At 38.2% G+C, this 17,852-nt stretch overlaps 1 pseudogene; it reads right to left on the bottom strand.

Annotated features, from left to right (window-relative positions):
- Window positions 1-7,526: 7,526 nt before the first annotated feature.
- Window positions 7,527-7,848, bottom strand: LOC121039206 (high mobility group protein HMG-I/HMG-Y-like; annotated as a pseudogene).
- Between the last annotated feature and the right edge of the window lie 10,004 nt (window positions 7,849-17,852).

The following is a 17,852-nucleotide window of genomic DNA, read 5'->3' as shown; positions in this document are numbered from 1 at the left end:
TTTTTTTTTTTTTTAGATTCTCTATTGTTTGTTTATGCTCTGATCTTTATTATTTCTCTTCTTCTGCTGGGTTTGGGGTGTCTTTGCTATTCTGCTTCTATTTCCTTTAGGTGTGCTGTTAGATTTTGTATTTGGGATTTTTCTTGTTTCTTGAGATAGGCCTGGATTGCAATGTGTTTTCCTCTCAGGACTGCCTTCGCTGCATCCCAAAGCGTTTGCATTGTTGTATTTTCATTTTCATTTGTTTCCATATTTTTTTTAACTTCTTCTCTAATTGCCTGGTTGACCCACTCATTCGTTAGTAGGGTGTTCCTTAACCTCCATGCTTTTGGAGGTTTTCCAGACTTTTTCCTCTGGTTCATTTCAAGCTTCATAGCATTGTGGTCTGAAAGTGTGCCTGGTATGGTCTCAATTCTTGTATATTTATGAAGGGCTGTTTTGTGACCCAGTATGTGATCTATCTTGGAGAATGTTCTGTGTGTACTGGAGAAGAAAGTATATTCTGTTTCTTTGGGATGCAGAGTTTTAAATATATCTGTCAAGTCCATCTGATCCAATGTATCATTAGGGGCCTTGTTTCTTTGTTGATCCTGTGTCTAGATGATCTATCCATTGTTGTAAGGTTGGTATTAAAGTCCCCTGCAATTACCACATTCTTATCAATAAGGTTGCTTAAGTTTGTGATTAATTGTTTTATATATTTGGGGGCTCCCATATTCGGTGCATAGACATTTATAATTGTTAGCTCTTCCTGATGGATTATTATATAATAATAATAAGAGACTGTTATTACAGAGAACAAACTGAGGATTGCTGGAGGGAAGTGGGGTGGGGGGATGGACTAAATGGGTGATGGGTATTAAGGAGTGCACTTATTGGGCTGAGCACTGGGTGTTATATGTAAGTGACAAATCACTGGGTTCTACTCCTGAAGTCAATATGTCACTTTTGTTAAGTAACTTGAATTTAATTTAATAAATATTAAAAAATTATATGGGGGAAGAAATGAAAAAAAAATAGTCACCATTCTTCTCAAGCTCTTCACCCAGACTGCCATCTCTGCTGCTGGCAGCTAATTTGGCATTGCTCCTTTCACACAGGAAATGGAGACTCTCAGGTGTGCCTTCTCTAAGGTTCTTGCCCAACCCATCTGCTCTCTTACCCACTTCCACTCCAACATCCACATCATGCCAGGGAGACCATTAATGGCACTTAGCGCTTCATGTCAGCACCCTCTCCACCCTTTAACCACTTCCTTGTTGGCTGCCCATCACTTATGGAAAAAAAGTCTCAATGGCATATCATGGAACCCAAGATTCTTTAAGATGTTTTTCATTATTTATTTAGTTTTTTTTTAAATTTTTTATTTGAATTACAGTTAACATAGTGTTGTATTAGTTTCAGGTGTATAATATAGTGATTCAACTACTCCATACATTACCCTGTGCTCATCATGACAAGTGCTCTCCTTAATCCCCATCACTTATTTAACCCATTCCCTCACCCACTGTTGCCTCTGGTAACCATCAGTTTGTTCTCTATAGTTAAGAGTCTGTTTCTTCATTTGTCCCTCCCTCCCTCCCTCTCTTTTTGTGCCTTGCTTGTATGTTTTACTTATAAAAAGCAAATATAAAATTCCACACATGAGTGAAATTGTATGGTATTTATCTTTCTCTGACTGACTTTTCTTAGCATTATAGTCTCTAGTTCCTTCTTTGTTGTTACAAACAGCAAGATTGCATTCTTTTTATGGCTGAGTAATATTCCATTATACACACACACACACACACACACGTGTGTGTGTGTGTGTGTGTGTGTGTGTGTGTGTGTATATATATATATATATATATATATATATGTGTGTGTGTGTGTATATGTATCTCACATCTTTATCCCCTCATCAATCAGTGAATAGTTGGCCTGCTTCCATATCTTGGCTATTGTAAATAATGCTGCTATAAATAAGGGTGCATGTATCCCTTTGAATTAGTGTTTTATTTTCTTTGGGTAGATACCCAGTAATATGACTGCTGGATCATAGGGTAGTTCTATTTTTAACTTTTTGAAGAATCTCCATACTGTTTTCCATACTGGCTGCACCAGTTTGCATTCCCACCAACAGTGCAAGAGGGTTCTTTCTCTACACATCCTTGCCAAAACTTGTTGTTTTTTGTGTTGTTGATTTTAGCCATTATGACAGGTGTGAGGTAATATCTCATTATGGTTTTGATTTGTATTTCCCTGATGATAAGTGATGATAAACATTTTTTCATGTGTCTGTTGGAGAAATGTCTTCTTTGTAGAAATGTCTATTTATATTTTCTGTCCATTTTTCTAATTTTTTTTTGAGTATTGAGATTTATAAATTCTTTATATATTTTGGATACTAGTCCTTTATCTGATATGTCATTTGCAAATATCTTCTCCCATTCTGTAAGCTGCCTTTTAGTTTTGTTAATTGTTTCCTTTGCTGTGCAGAAGTTTTTATTTTGATGAAGTCCCAAGAGTTTATTTTTGCTTTTGTTTCCCTTGCCTCAGGAGACATATTTGGATAAAATTACTATGGCGGATGTCAGAGAAATTACTGCCTGTGCTCTCGTCTAAGATTTTTATGGCTTCAGGTCTCACATTTAGGTCTTTAATCCATTTTTAACTTATTTTTGTGTATAGTATAAGAAAGTGGTCCAGTTTCATTCTCTTGCATGTAGCTGACCAGTTTTCCCAACACTATTTGTTGAAGACTGTCTTATTCCCATTGGATACCCTTTCCTGCTTTCTCAAAGATTAATTGGCTATATAGTTGTGGGTTCTGGGTTTTCTATTCTATTCCATTGATCTGTGTGTCTATTTTTGTGCCAGTACCATACTGCTTTGATTACTAGAGCTTTGTAATATAACTTGAAGCCTGGAATTGTGATGCCTCTAGCTTTTCTTTTCTTTTTTAAGATTACCTTGGCTATTCAGGGTCTTCTGTGGTTCCATACAAATTTCAGAATTGTCCTATATCTGTGAAAAATGCTATTGGTATTTTGATAGGGATTTCATTAAATGTGTAGATTGCTTTGGGCAGTATAGACATTAAAAATTTTTTTTAATGTTTATTTTTGAGAGAGAGAGAGAGAGTGTGTGAGCAGCAGAGGGGTAGAGAGAGAGGGAGACAGAATCCAAGGCAGGCTCCAGGCTCCAAGCTGTCAGCATGATGTAGGACTCAAATCCATGCATGGTGAGATCATGACCTGAGCTGAAGTTTGATGCTTAACTGACTGAGCCATCCAGGTGCCCTGGGCAGTATAGACATTTTAACAATATTTGTTCTTCTAATCCATGAGCATGTGATGTCTTTCCATTTCTTTGTGTCATCTTCAGTTTCTTTGGTGAATGTTTTATAGTTTTCAGAGTGTAGATCATTCACCCTTTAGTTAGGTTTATTCCTAAGTATCTCATTATTTTGGGTATAATTATAAATGGGATTCCCTTTTTAAAATATCTCTTTCTGCCACTTCATTATTGGTGTATAGAAATGCAACATATTTCTGTGATTGATTTTGTATTTTGCAACCTTACCCAATTTGTTTTTCAGTTCTTGCAGTTTTCTTTTTGGTGGAGTCTTTCAGGTGTTCTGTATAGAGTATCATCTCTTGTAGAACTACTTGTAGTGTCATCTACAAGTAGTGAACGTTTTACTTCTTTATTGATTTGTACGCCTTTTATTTCTTTTTGCTTTCTGATTGCTGTGGCTAGGACTTCTAGTACTATGTTTAATAGATTGGACATTCTTGCCTTGTTCCCGACAGGGGAAAAGTTCTCAGTTTTTCCCTATTGAGGATGATGTTAGCTGTGGGATTTTCATATATGGCCTTTATTATGTTGACTTGTGTCCTCTCTAAGCCTACTTTGTTGAGGATTTTTATCATGAATGGATATTGCACTTTGTCAGATGCTTCCTCCGTATCTGTTGAAATGATCATATGGTTCTTATCCTTTCTCTTATTGATATACTGTATCACATTGATTTGTGAATATTGAACCACTGTTGCAACACAGGAATAAATACCACTTGATCATGGTGAATGATGTTTTAAATGTATTGTTGAATTAGGTTTGCCCAGTATTTAAATTTTTTTTTTTTAATGTTTACTTATTTTTGAGAGAAAGAGAGACAGAGCACAAGTTGGGGAGAAGCAGAGAGGGAGAGGGAGACAGAATCTGAAGCAGGCTTCAGGCTCTAAACTGTCAGCACAGAGCCCAATGTGGGGCTTGAACGCACTCACTACGAGATCATGACCTGAACCAAAGTCAGACGCTTAACTGACTGAGCCATGTAAGCGCCTCAGTTTGCCAGTATTTTGTTGAAGATTTTTGCATCTATGTTTATCAGAGATGTTGGCCTGTAGTTCTCTTTTTCAGTGGAGTCTTTGGTATCAGGGTAATGCTGGCCTCATAGATTAAATTTGGAAGTGTTCCTTCCTCTTCTATTTTTTGGAAAATTTTGAGAAGAATAGCATTAACTCTTTACGTGTTTGGTAGAATTCACCTATGAAGCCATCTGGTCCTGGACTTTTGTTTGTTGGGAGGTTTTTGATGACTGATTCAAGTTTTTTACTGGTTATTGGTCTGTTCTGATTTTCTATTTCTTCCTGTTTCCATTTATTCATTGTTTTTCTAGGTTGTGCAATTTGTTGGCATACAGTTTTTCATAATATTCTCATAATTGTATTTCTGTGATGTTGGTTGTTATTTCTCCTCTCTCACTTGTGATTTTATTTATTTTAGTCTTTTCTCTTTTTTTTTTCTTGATAAGTTTGGCCAGAGGTTTATCAAATCTATTGATTTTTTTTTCCCAAAGAACCAGCTTCTGGTTTCATTGATCTGTTCTATTTTTTTTTTTTTTTAGTTTGTATATCATTTATTTTCGCTTTACCCTTATTATTTTCTTACTTCTGCTGGGTTTAGGTTTTGTTTTTATTTTTCTAGCTCCTTTAGGTGTAAGGTTAGGTTGTTTATTTGAGATTTTTTTTGCTTCTTGAAGTGGACCTATATTGCTATAAACTTCTGTCTTAGAACCACTTTTGCTACATCCTAAAGGTTTTGGACCATCATGTTTTCATTTTCACTTCTTTCCATGTACTTTTGAACTTTTTTATATCCTGGTTGACCCATTCATTGTTTAGTAGCATGTTATTTAACCTGTATATATTTGTGCTCTTTCCAGAATTTTTCTTGTGGTTGACTTCTAGTTTCATAGTACTGTGGTCAAAAAATATGCATGGTATGACTTTGATCTTAAATTTATTGAAGCTTGTTTTTTGGGCTAATATGTGATCTCTTCTTGGGAATGTTCTGTGTTCACTTAAAAAAATGTGTACTCTTCTGTTTTAGGATGGACTGTTCTGAATATATATGTTTCATCCATCTGTTCCTGTGTGTCACTTAAAGCCATTTTTTCCTTGTTGATGTTCTGCTTACATGATCTGTCCATTGATGTTTGGGGTATTAAAGTCCCCTACTATTACTGTAATATTATCAATTAGTTACTTTGTTTTTTGTTATTAACTGGTTTATGTATTTGAGTGTTCCCATTCTGGGTGCATAAATATTTACAATTGTTCTATCTTCTTGTAGGATTGTCCCTTTATTATCATATAGCATCATCCTTTGTCTCTTATTATAGTCTTTGTTTTAAAGTCCATTTTGTCCAATATAAGTATTACTACTCTGTTTTTCTTTGTCATCCATTTGAATGAAAGATATTTCTTCATCCCCTCACTGTCAATCTGGACATGTCTTTAGGTCTAAAATGAGTCTCTTATAGGCAGCATATAGATGGGCCTTGTTTTTTTAATCCATTCTGTCACCCTATGTCTTTTTATTAGAGCATTTAGTCCATTTATATTCAAAGTAATTATTGATATATATGTATTTATTGTCATTTTATTAGTTGTTTTATGGTTGTTTCTGAAGATCTTCTCTGATCCTTGTCTTTCTCTCTTCATGGTTTGCTGATTTTCTTTACTGATATATTCTTTTGCTTTCTTTATTCTTTGTCTTTATTCTTTGCATATTTATTAGTGGCTTTTGATTTGTGATTACCATTAGGTTTGTATATAATGTCTTCTGCATATAGAATTTATGTTAAGTTAATGGTCATTTAAGTTTGAACTCACTCTTTTTTTTTCTGGAAAAGGATATTTTTAAATTCATATAACTGCAGGTAGGAAAACCAGATTAGAGAGGAGGGTCCAGACTGGGACAAATAATGACTACCCCGCCCCCCCCCCACCCCAGCAGAACAGGGGAGGAGGTGTCCCCTATACCTCAACAGTCAATACAGGCCTCCTCTCACTCTGCTGCAGCATCCTAGGGGCAGGGTGCCACCCTCCCTGGGCCTGGGGTGGTTGGTAACACAGTCTGCTTTGCCCCAGGCCCCTTTTCCTAAGAGCATCTTGGAGAAGGGGAATGTGGGCAGAATGGGAGAAGGCAATGAGGAGGAATATTTGATGCTGGTCATAGCAACAATGACTGACGTCCAAAAATGGAAACATTGAACAAAAACAGTGCAACATTCCAAAGGTAGTTTGTGAACAGAGGAAAAATGGAAGCAGAACCATCAGGGGTAGGGAGGAGCAGAAGTGGGGGGTGGTGGGCAAGGCTCGTTCTTTGTTATTAGTGTTCCATGTGAGGAAATAGGAAACTGAGGCCTGGGGTGGAAACGGATGGGTTTGAACAGTGGCTTAACCCCACTGTAGGTGGCTGCCACAAGGAACATGGGTCTCCTGGACTTCACCTGGAGAAAGGATGACTACATTTCATCACTGCAGTAGATTTCAGGGTGGGAGTGAGGTGCACTGGATCTCATTTAGAGAGGGTAAAGGGCTCAATCCCTTCCTGCCTTTTCTTCCTGTGCCCCAAAGGGGGCTGTCCAACCTAGAGGAAGGACTAGGCAAGGTGGGGAGAAAAGTGGATGTGAGCTGCACCTCGTGAAGTAAAGGCTGGTTGGGGGCATCTTGGCACTGAGCACGCCTCTACATTGGCCATACCAGCTTCTGCCAGTGCTGTGGAATGGGGCATATTACAATGAGATGGGGCTGGGCCCCTTTTAAGGCCAGGGGAGCCGTCCCAGGCTCCTTAGTGGGAAGCTAGAGGGAAGAATGGGGAGGCAGAAGGGGCCCCCGGGGGCCCCCCCCCCCCCCCAAGCCAAGAGCCCAGTCAGCAATGTCTGTATCACTGAGCATGGGGACACATCAGAGGCAGGGTGAGGCAAGGTGCAAAGTCAGCTTCGTCTGGCAGGGCAAATGTGTGCATGGGTGAGAGGGGTTGCTAGAAACCAAGAGCAAAAGAAATGCCTCCTCACTCAGCTCTGGGGCCCTGCAGCAGCTAATGTGCTGTGTAGTATGGTGGTGAGAACACAGGTGGGTGGCAGTGGTGGGTAGGTTTGGGAGAGGGGTGGGGGCAATGGAAGTGGAGTGGAGCTGTCCAGTCCCAGAAGGAAACTGCTTCTTGGTGATGGAGTAGGTGGTATGGTGTAGTTACTGCTTTTCCTATGAGGACTCCCAGGAAATGCCCTCTTCTTCCACCTTCTCCAGTTTCTTTGGCTCTGCCCCTTGATTTCCTCCTGGGAGTTGTAGTTTTCTGCATCTTGACAGCACCCTTGTTGTTTTTCCCCTTTGGTTGGCCCTGAGGTTGCTTAGGTGCTGGCACCTCACTGGGTTCCTTCTGACTAGCTACCAGCACCGACCCAGGACTCGTTGGAGGCTGCTTGCCCAGTCTGCCCCACCCCTGCTTCTCAGTACCATTCTTCTTGTGCTTGAAGGCCAAGGGCTGGCTGGACTTTGAGTTCAACTCCCTCATCTTCCCTTCTCTCCAGAACAGGTAAGGGAGCAGTGGCTGGGATGCATGAGCTTCACTGCCAGCCTATGTACATTCTCCGGACTGCTAGGAGTGATGGTGCTGGGCACTGAGGAACTGGCCTGGCTCACTGTGGCTGCCACCAGTAGCAAATGCAGATGCCTTCTGGGGGCTGTGCCAGCACCAGATACAGCTCAGGCTTGGAGTCCCAATTGGAGGCAGTTAGAACCCATTCTTTCCTCTCCTCCCCATGTTTTAGGTATATGTTGTCATATTTTATATCCTTTTATTTTGTGAGTTCTTTGACTGATTTTTTTAATAGGTCTCTTCTTTCCTCCCCAAAAGTGGTCTTTTTAATGGTCTCTCCTTTCCACTCAAAGAGTCCCCTTTAATATTTCTTGCAGTGCTGGTTTAGTACTAGGTCACAAACTCCTTTAGTTTTTGTTCATCTGGGAAACTCTTTATCTCTCTATTATGAATGATAGCTTTGCTGGATAGAGTATTCTTGGCTGCAGATTTTTCCTATTCAGCACTTAGAATATATCATGCAACTCTATTCTGGTTTGCCAAATTTCTGCTGAAAAATCCCCTGCTAGCTTTATGGGTTTTCGCTTGTAAGCTACTGTTTTCTTTTGTCTTACTGCTTTTAAGATTTTTCTGTATCACTATATTTTGCCAGTTTAATTAAAATATGTCTTGGTGTGGATCTGCTTTTGTTGACTTTGATGGGAGCTCACTGGCCTCTGGGATCTGGATATCTATTTCCTTCCCCAGGTTAGGGAAGTTCAGCTAATAAATTTTCTCCCCCCCCCCCCCTTTCTCTCTCTTCTTCTAGGACTCCTATAATTCGAATGTTATTATATTTGATGGAGTCACTGAGTTTCCTAAGTCTGTTCTCATTTTGCATAATTATTTTTCCTTTATTTTGTTCATCTTGATTACTTTCCATTACTCTGTCTTCTTGGTCACTAATTCATTCCTATGCTTCTTCCATCTTGCTGTTCATTCCATCAAGCATGTTTCTGATCTGGTTTATTGCGTCCTTTATCTCTGCTATTCCTTATCTCTGTGTTAATGGTCTCACTCATGTCTTCTACTCTTTTCTCAAGTCCAGTGAGTATTCTTAAGATCAGCACTTTAAATTCTCTGTGAGGCATGTTATCTATTCCACTTAGAACTCTGGCTGAGGACTTATCCTGTTCTTTCATCTGGGATAAAATTTAAAATTTTCTGTCTTCTCATTTTGTATAAGTTTCTGTACCTGTTTCTCTGTGTTAGGAAACTCAGCTACGTACTTTGTTCTTGAGTGTAATGGTCTTATGAAGAAGAGGTCCTGTAGTGCCTTACAGTATAGTGTCCCTGATTCCCTAGAGTCTGGCACTTCTGGAGTGTGCTCTCTTGTCTGGCTGCTTTATCCTTTAGGCCAGTCATCTGCAGAGGCTCTCTTTGCCTATTGTGGGGAGTATTTGGGCCTTGGCCTAAATGTGGTGCATTAACTAGGTGTGTTCGTATCTGTTTCTGAAATGAGGCCTGTTGCCACTGCCACAGGAACCAAGGCTCTGCAAAACTCCCTTGTTGGGAGACATGGTGTGAGCAGAGGCTTGTGCAGGACTTCTGGGGGAGGTAGTCCACCATGCTGAGACTGAGGTTAGTGTAATTGGGAGGGGTATTTCTGCTGGAGTGGTGGGGCTTGGTGTAAGAAGGTTAGGTAGCAAGTGGCCCTGTGCTTATGCTGAAGGGCAGGGGAGGGAAATGGCACTGGCTAGTTCCTTTGTTCTTGGAGGAGTCTACCTGGGATTGCTGTCTCTCTGGGAAGTGCTCCAAGATGAGCAAATAACCTCCCCACTGTGTGCCCCAGGTACTCTTCATATCTCTGTTTCCATGCTGTATGTCTGCAAGTTGTTTGCCTGCCTCCTCTCCAAGAGCAGCCCCAATGCCCTCCAAGCTCTCCCTGAGCCAAACATAGTGACCTTTAAAACTCCAGGCTTTAAGCCCCACTGGTTGCGGGAATTCATAAAATTTGTTGCCTCTTGCTTTCCAAGCCAATTGCTATGGGGATTTATTTTCCCTGTGCACTCCCCTCAGTGCTAGTCTGTCTCTTGCCTTTTCTCTGTGACTGCAGCTCCATTCCTGCTGCAATGGCCACAATCTATTTCTCTCCCAAACCATGCTCTGCACTTCCTACCTTTCTTCAGTGTCACCTCTTCTACATCTTTAGTTGTAGAGTTTGTTCTGCCAATCTTCAGGTTGATTTCTGTGGTATTTAGGATGATTTGTTAGTTATCTAGTTGTGTTCATGGGAAGAGGTATGTCTAGGGTCCTCCTATTCCACCACCATATTCCAAACTTATTGACTCCTTAAGATTTTTTTTAAAGCTTTTTATTTTGAGATGTTTGTAGATGTACATGCAGTATTAAGATTTAATATAGAGATCCCATGTACTCTTCAACAATTTCCTCAAATGGTAATATCTGGCAAAATAATAGTACAGTATCAAAATAAAGATATTGGCATTGCTACAGTGAAGATATAGAATACTTCCAGAGACACAAGGATCCCTCATGTTGTCCTTTTATAGCCCCATCCACTTTTTTTCCTCCCATCTCCCTATTAATCGCTGGAAATTACTAATGTGTTCTTTATCTCCATAATTTTGTGAATTCAAGAATATTATATAATTGAAATCATACAGTATGTAATCTTTTGGGATTTTTTTCCCCCACTGCATCATTCTCTGGAGATTTATCCAGATAATTTAATGGATTAAGAGTTCATTCCTTTTAAATGCTGAGTAGTATTACAGAGCAGGGCTGTACCACAGTTTGTTTAATCATTCTTCTATTGAAGAACATCTGTGTTTCCAGTTTTTGGCCGTTATGAATAAAGTTGCTATAAACATTTATGTGCAAGCTTTTGGTGAACATAACTCTTCATTTCTCTGGGATAAATGCCCAGGAATACAAATGTTCAGGCATATGTTACTTGCATGTTTACCATTTTTACAGATTGCCCAATTGTTTTCCAGAGTGGCTGGCTATACCCTTTTACATTTCAACCAGCAATCCAGTTTCCCCACATCCTTGCCAGTATTTGATATTTTCACCTCTTTTTAAAGAAACTAGCCATTCTGCTAGATATATAGTGATATTTCACTGGGTTTTAATATTTATTTTTTACTGGCAAATAACTGAGCTTTTCATGTGTTTTTTTTTTTTTTTTTTTGCATCTGGTTCTTTTTCCATGAAATATCTTTTCATGTCTTTTGCTTATTTCTACTTAGATTTTTTTTCCAGTTAAATTTTCAGAGTTCTTTATATATTCTAGATTCTAGGGCTTTGTTAGATATATCATTTGCAAATATATTCTCTCACTCTGGAGGTTTTTTTTTTTTTTTCATGCTCTTAACTGAGTCCTTGACACAGAAGCAGTTTTTAATTTTAATGAGTCCTAATTTATCAATTTTTCCTTTAAGGACTCATGTTTTTGGTGACAAGACTAAGAACACTTTGCCCTAAATCCTGAAGATTTACTAAGTTTTTCTAAAAGTTTTAGATTTATGCTTACATTATTATTATTATTATTATTATTATTTTACATTTAAGTCAGTGGTCATTTTTGAATTAAAGTATGTATTGAGGTACAATTAACAAAAAAATTATAATATATTTAAATAAATTAAAATAAATAAATATAAATTTATAAATATATTTGTATTTATATGATGATTTGGTATCTGTATACACTGTGAAAGGATTCCCACCACTGAATTAATCAACACATCTGTTATCTTACATGTTTTCTTTTCTTTCTTTCTTTCTTTCTTTCTTTCTTTCTTTCTTTCTTCTTGCTGAGAATATTTAAGTTCTACTCTCTTAGCAAATTTTAATTATCCAATATAGTATTACCAACTTTAGTCACCATGTTATACTTAGATCCTCAAAATTTATTTTTGTAACTGAAAATTTATACTCTTTTACCAACTTTCTCTATTTCCCCATCCACAGCCTCTGGCAATAACCATTCTACTCTCTATGAGTTTGACTTTTTTTTCTTCATTACACATATAAGTGATATAAGTGGTACTATACAGTATTTGTCTTTGCCTGGCATGTTTTGTGTAGCATAATGCCTTTTAGTTTCCTCCATCTTGTTGCAAATGGCAAGATTTCCTTCTTTTTTAAGGCTGAATAATGTTCCATACCTTTTCTTGTTTCCATATCTTGGCTATAGTGAATAATACTGCAATGGATATGAGAGTTCACATATGTTCTTGAGATAATGATTTCATTTCCTTTGCATGTATATCCAGACAGACATGGGATTGCTGCATAACATATGGTAGTTCTATTTTTGTAATGCCCCCAGTTTTGAATCCGAGAGACCACCAAGGAGCCAATACTGGTGCAAACACACGAGGGTTTATTTGCAAGCTCGAGCTTGGGCCCAAGTATACCCGACACAGCGGAGCAGGGACTTGGACCCTAGGTTAAGAGGCATAGCAGTTTTATAGGGGCCAGTGGCCAATGAGATTGTAACACACACAGAAAGTTGCACAGTCATGTTAGTCCACATGCAGGTGGCCAATTGAATTACAATTTACCCTATAGTAACTGTTTGAACTAGCCTATCACTCTGGTCAGAATTGGCGTGCAAGTTTGGCGGGCAAAAGGCGGGGTTTAAGAATTGGTGTGCAGGTTTGGTGGGCAAAAGGCAGGGTTTACATTCTTTGGCGGTTAGGGGTTCCGCATTCCTATATGAGCCGGTTTCCAGTAAGGGTGTGCTCAGCGGCTTGACTAGGGTGGGGGAGTGTCTTAAGCAATAAGTAGGTCATGTGGGGGTTATACATGAGATGATGGGTATAGCACAAAATGGAGTTAGTCTTGCTCTGCTTGTCCAGGGGTAGGGGATTTTTGTTAACTTCCTTGGGTCCCACATTTTTAATTTATTGAGTAACCTCCATGCTGTTTTTCATAGTGACTGTACCAATTTATATTCCCACCAAAAATGCACAAGTTTTACTTTTTCTCCACATTCTTGTCAACACTTGTTATCTCTTGTCTTTGGATAATATATGACAACCCCTATAATATCCACTATTGTTTTTTTGTTTTTGTTTTTGTTTTTGTATTCCTTTCATCTTTTATAGGTCCTGGAACATTGTAACTGATTCTTGAATGCTTAACATTGAATGATATTAAAAAATGGACTTTAGGCATGAATTTTGTCATGGCCTGGGAGAATTGGTGATGATAATCATTGGAAAGAATCTTAGATATGTGATGCTGCTAATCTCTGGTCATAAATGTGGATTGAGAGTAAATCTTTTCTTCTAATAAAAGAAAAGTTTGGGGAAATCTCTGTCCCCAGAAACAAATTTATGTTCAGTCGTCATTTCTTGTCAATCTAGTTTGGAGCAAATGATTTGCTGCTCAGAGATGGGGACTAAATGAAATTACTGGGGGATGGAAACTATCCTACTTACCAGACAACCTCAGACTCTGACTCTCAAGGGCAATTGGCTACCTAAACAAGTGCCCTCCACTGACCAGGCCAACATAAACATGACTGGGAACAGGGCAGTGTTTTTATGATCCTTGGTCCCTGGAGACCCCTTTTCACTGGGAAAGATACTCTCATTTCAGTGAGCACTTGCCTGAAACCCAGAGGCCTCTCACGGCAGGGGCTGCCTATGATCACCTCTCTAAGTTGACTCAGCTCTGCAAGCACCCAGAGGGCCTCCTCCTGGAAGCCCTTCAGATCAATGGGAACCAGAAGTCAAACACTCTCCCAGGACTGTGGCCCATGTGAACAAGGAATAAGCAATGGCCATAACTATCCCTTTAGTTTGCCACATTCTAGAATGCAATCACAATTTCCTGGGACAGCTTTGAACAATATGACCTTCTGTTGGTTTTCTTCCTTTTGTACATAAGATTAGTCATATCAATCCTATTTGAATCTCAGTTGAATCTTACTTCTCCCTTCTACCACACTTAGTCCTGGTGAGAGAGAGAGAGAGAGAGAGAGAGAGAGAGAGAGAGAGAGAGAGAAAGAGAGAGAGAGAAGCGCATTTCTTAAACTCCAAGTTTCCAGGCTAATGTAGCTAGATGACTGTTTACAAAAAATCTGTGGCTTGCTTGGCACAGACAGAAACCACATTTCTATCCCTTCAATATCCCTGTGAGTCAGGGATTATCACCCACTGCCCTCTCCATGGTAATGATAATAATGAGTATTTATTGAGTTCAAACTATGTACTAAATACTGTGCTAAGCATTATATGTGGATTATTGCACATAATTCTCACTAAAACCCTGAGGGGTAGATAGTGTTATTATCCCTAAGAACAGATGAGGCAAACAAGGCTCACAGAGGGTGAATTGATTTGATGAGCCACAAAACTGTTTGCTCTTTCTATTGGATTGAGCTTCCTTTTAGGGAACTTGTGAATATTTTCTAGGGTGGAAAATCCCTGCCATTGAGAGCAGTTTTGAGTTTTGAAAGAGTCTTAATTGGCAGAATTAGGGGTTGGTGATAGAATTGATAAATACTACCTTTGGGCAAATAGCAGGTGTGGCCTCAGGGAAGGGGCTTGGCTGTCTTAATGTGAATCAGAAGGCAGTTTCTAGGAGTCCCTGCAGGTTTTCAGTTACAGGCCCTTTGGAATTGTTTAAGACTTCTCAATGTTCAGAGCACATTATATTTAGAATGGGATGGGATTCAGAGATTATCTAATTTAATCACCTTGTTTTATAGAGTTAATTCAGAGAGATTATGTGAATTAGACAAGGTCACCCACCTAGAGGCAGAATAGGAACTATACCTCTGAGCTCATAAATCCCATCCTAGAGCTCTTTCCTTCCCTTAATACAAGAGATTAAATATCATCCTTATTGGTTACTTTTATAAAAGGGTATTTTCTTTAACCCAGTATATCCAAAATACAATCATTTCAACATGTTCTTGATAAAAAATTGATAATGCTAATGAAAAATTTGCCTTTTTTCTTTGGTGACCATTTATTGTGGTGAAAGAAACATAACACAAAATGTACCACTTTAGCAGGTTTTTAAGTGTGCAATTTAGTGGCATTAAATTAGTTGCACATTGTTGTGCAACTATCACCACTATCTATTTCTAGAACTTTCTCATCAGTACAAATTGAAACTCTGTTCTCATTAAATAACACCTCATCATCCGTTCCCCCAGCCCCTGGTAACCTCTATTCTACTTTCTGTGTCTATAAATTTGTCTATTCTACATATTCATGTAAGTGGAATCAAACAGTATTTGTCCTCTTGAGTGTAGCTTGTTTTACTTAGCATAATGCTCTCAGGGTTTATCTATATTGTCATATGTATCTAAATTTTATTCCTTTTTATGGCTGAATAATATTCTATTGTATGTATATACCACCTTTTGTTTATTCATCTGTTAATGAACACTTAGGTTGTTTCCACTTTTTTGGCTACTGTGAATATAGTGTTGCTGTGAATATTGGCAAACAAGTCTCTGGACTACTTTTGTTTATTTTTTATTTATTTAAACAATTCTTTTAACATTTATTTATTTTGAGAGAGAGAGAGCAAGCGTGAGTGGGGGAGGGCCAGAGAGAGAGAGAGACAGAGACAGAGACAGAGAATATGAAGCAGGCTCTGCACTGTGAGCACTGAACCTGATATGGGGCTCAAACTCATGATCTTGAGACCGTGACCTGAGCCAAAATCAGGAGTTGGCTGCTTAACGGAATGAGCCACCCAGGTGCCCCAGTCTTTGGACTATTTTTAAAAAATGAAAATGTTATTTCACTTAGCATAAGTTAGTAAAAGAAAGACAAATACCATATGACTTCACTCATACATAGAATTTAAGAAAATAAATGAACAAAGACAAAGAGAGAGAGAGAGAGAGTGAGAGAGGCAAACCAAGAAACAGACTCTTAACTATAGAGAACAAACTGATGGTTACCAGAATTGAGGTGGGTGGGGGGATGGGTGAAATAGGTGATGGGGATTAAGGAGTGTACTTGTTGTGATAAGCACTGGGTGTTGTATGAAAATGTTAAATCACTATATTGTACACCTGAAACCAATATTACACTGTATTTTAACTAACTGGAATTTAAATTAAAACTTACAAAAAATAAAAGCAGTGTTTAAAAGAAAAAAATGAAAATCTTAGGGCAAAGGGAAGGGTCGGGGAGATGGCAATAGAATATGAGTAAGTTGGGCTGCAGTGGAATACCATGAGAGATTTAAAAGCAAAAGATACATACTTTATTAAATTGTCAATATGGCCATGCTCTTAGGCATATGGAACTAGGGTGGGAGGGTATGATTTGAGGTTGAGTAATACATAGGAAGATAGAAGAGGATGGAGGTTGTGGAGAGAGACATAATGAGGTTCAGTCTCATTAAATGAGTCTCCTGTCCTCATTATTTAGGGTGAGTCCCAATACCTGAATCTCTACTTTTACAGAGAATGGGCATCTCTTTGTTTCTTTAGGGAAGTCACTCATTTCTTCCATTCTAGTTCTTTCTCTCAGTCCTAGTCTATCTGTGTTGATTAGCTGTGTGACTTTGGAGGCCACTTGACTGCCTCTGAGCAGGGAATCACAATTGGATGATATCCACCCAAATCTCCCACCCAACATTTATTCAGTGAAGCTACTAAGAGACCCAATGATTGTAGTCACGTTTCAGCTTCTCATCAGATCTGATTTCAACCATAAAATGGAAATATCCCACCTTGAGAAAAGATGCATTCAGCATCTTCACAGTTGTACAAACAATACCTGTGGTAGACTAGGAAAGTAGACTAGAGAATCTCCTGCATCTTCAAATCTGAATTTATAGGATTCTATAAATATAAAAACAGTAGGCATAACACTTAGCAAAATTTAAAATAAAATTTTATTGTCTTATACTTAAGTTAAAACCCACACATATGAAATGTTTAAAAGATACAGGATATACTGACAGAAGGGAGATATGGGTGAGAAGATGTAATCTATAAGTAGACAAAACTACTCTCCCTTAATCTGGAAAGAAACAGGCTGTAGAACATGAAAGGTGACTATAAATCACGAAGAGCAATCTGGATTTGTTGCTCATGAGGGCAGGGTTATCTCTCAACACAAAGTCACTCATCTTAGAAGACACACAGCAGAGAGAAAACAGGATTTGCACAGGCTGAAGAAATAAATGGAATCTATTAAACAGGAAGCAATATAATGTGGAAATTAAGTAACTATATTTGGTTATCAAACTCAATTTCAAATCTTGGCACAGCACCCACAAACTATGACTTAGTTATCTTGTTAATGAAAGGCTCATTTCTCTCACTTGTAATGGGGGACAAAAATGGTACCTACCCCCCAAAATTGTTGTGAAGATCAGATAAAATCTCTAAAGCAGTTAGTATAGTGCCTAGAACATGGTAAGCACTTAAGACAGGTTCATTAGCATTATTATGTAGGGCTTAGATAAATTTTCAGATATTGCATAGTAAACCAACAATGAGGTCTTTGACAAGCTTAGGTTTGTGTAAATTATTAGTTTCATTTTCTTCATTTTGAAAGTTATACATGTCATTTAAACAAGACATCCATAATAGATAAATTTAGAAAGTCAAAACTAAAATGAGTCACTAATTTGAGCACATTTCCTTGAAGGCATAGATTGCTTTTGAAGTTAATTTCAATCATGTGTCCTTTTTATTTTATTTTTAACATTATATGCATGTTTCATTTTATAGCAGAGTCTTTAAAGGTCACATAATATTCTTTTAATATGGATTGTTCCACATATATTTCATTAAATAAATGGACCATACTCAAATTTACTATTCCTTACTTTTATATATTATATCCTGTAATCTTTAGTATATGATTAATAGTGGTGTAGCCAATCTATTTTATGAAAAACTGCTTTCAGCATTTAGGGATATTTTGTTAGGATAAATTTCCAAAAGTGAGAAAGCATTAAAGCATATAAGTTTTAAAAAT

This window comes from Herpailurus yagouaroundi, unplaced genomic scaffold, assembly GCF_014898765.1.
Source record: "Herpailurus yagouaroundi ecotype Mexico unplaced genomic scaffold, PumYag 180, whole genome shotgun sequence".
Taxonomy (NCBI): domain Eukaryota; kingdom Metazoa; phylum Chordata; class Mammalia; order Carnivora; family Felidae; genus Herpailurus; species Herpailurus yagouaroundi.
The sequence above is the reverse complement of the archived record's forward strand: the minus strand, read 5'-3'. Positions and strand labels throughout refer to the sequence as shown.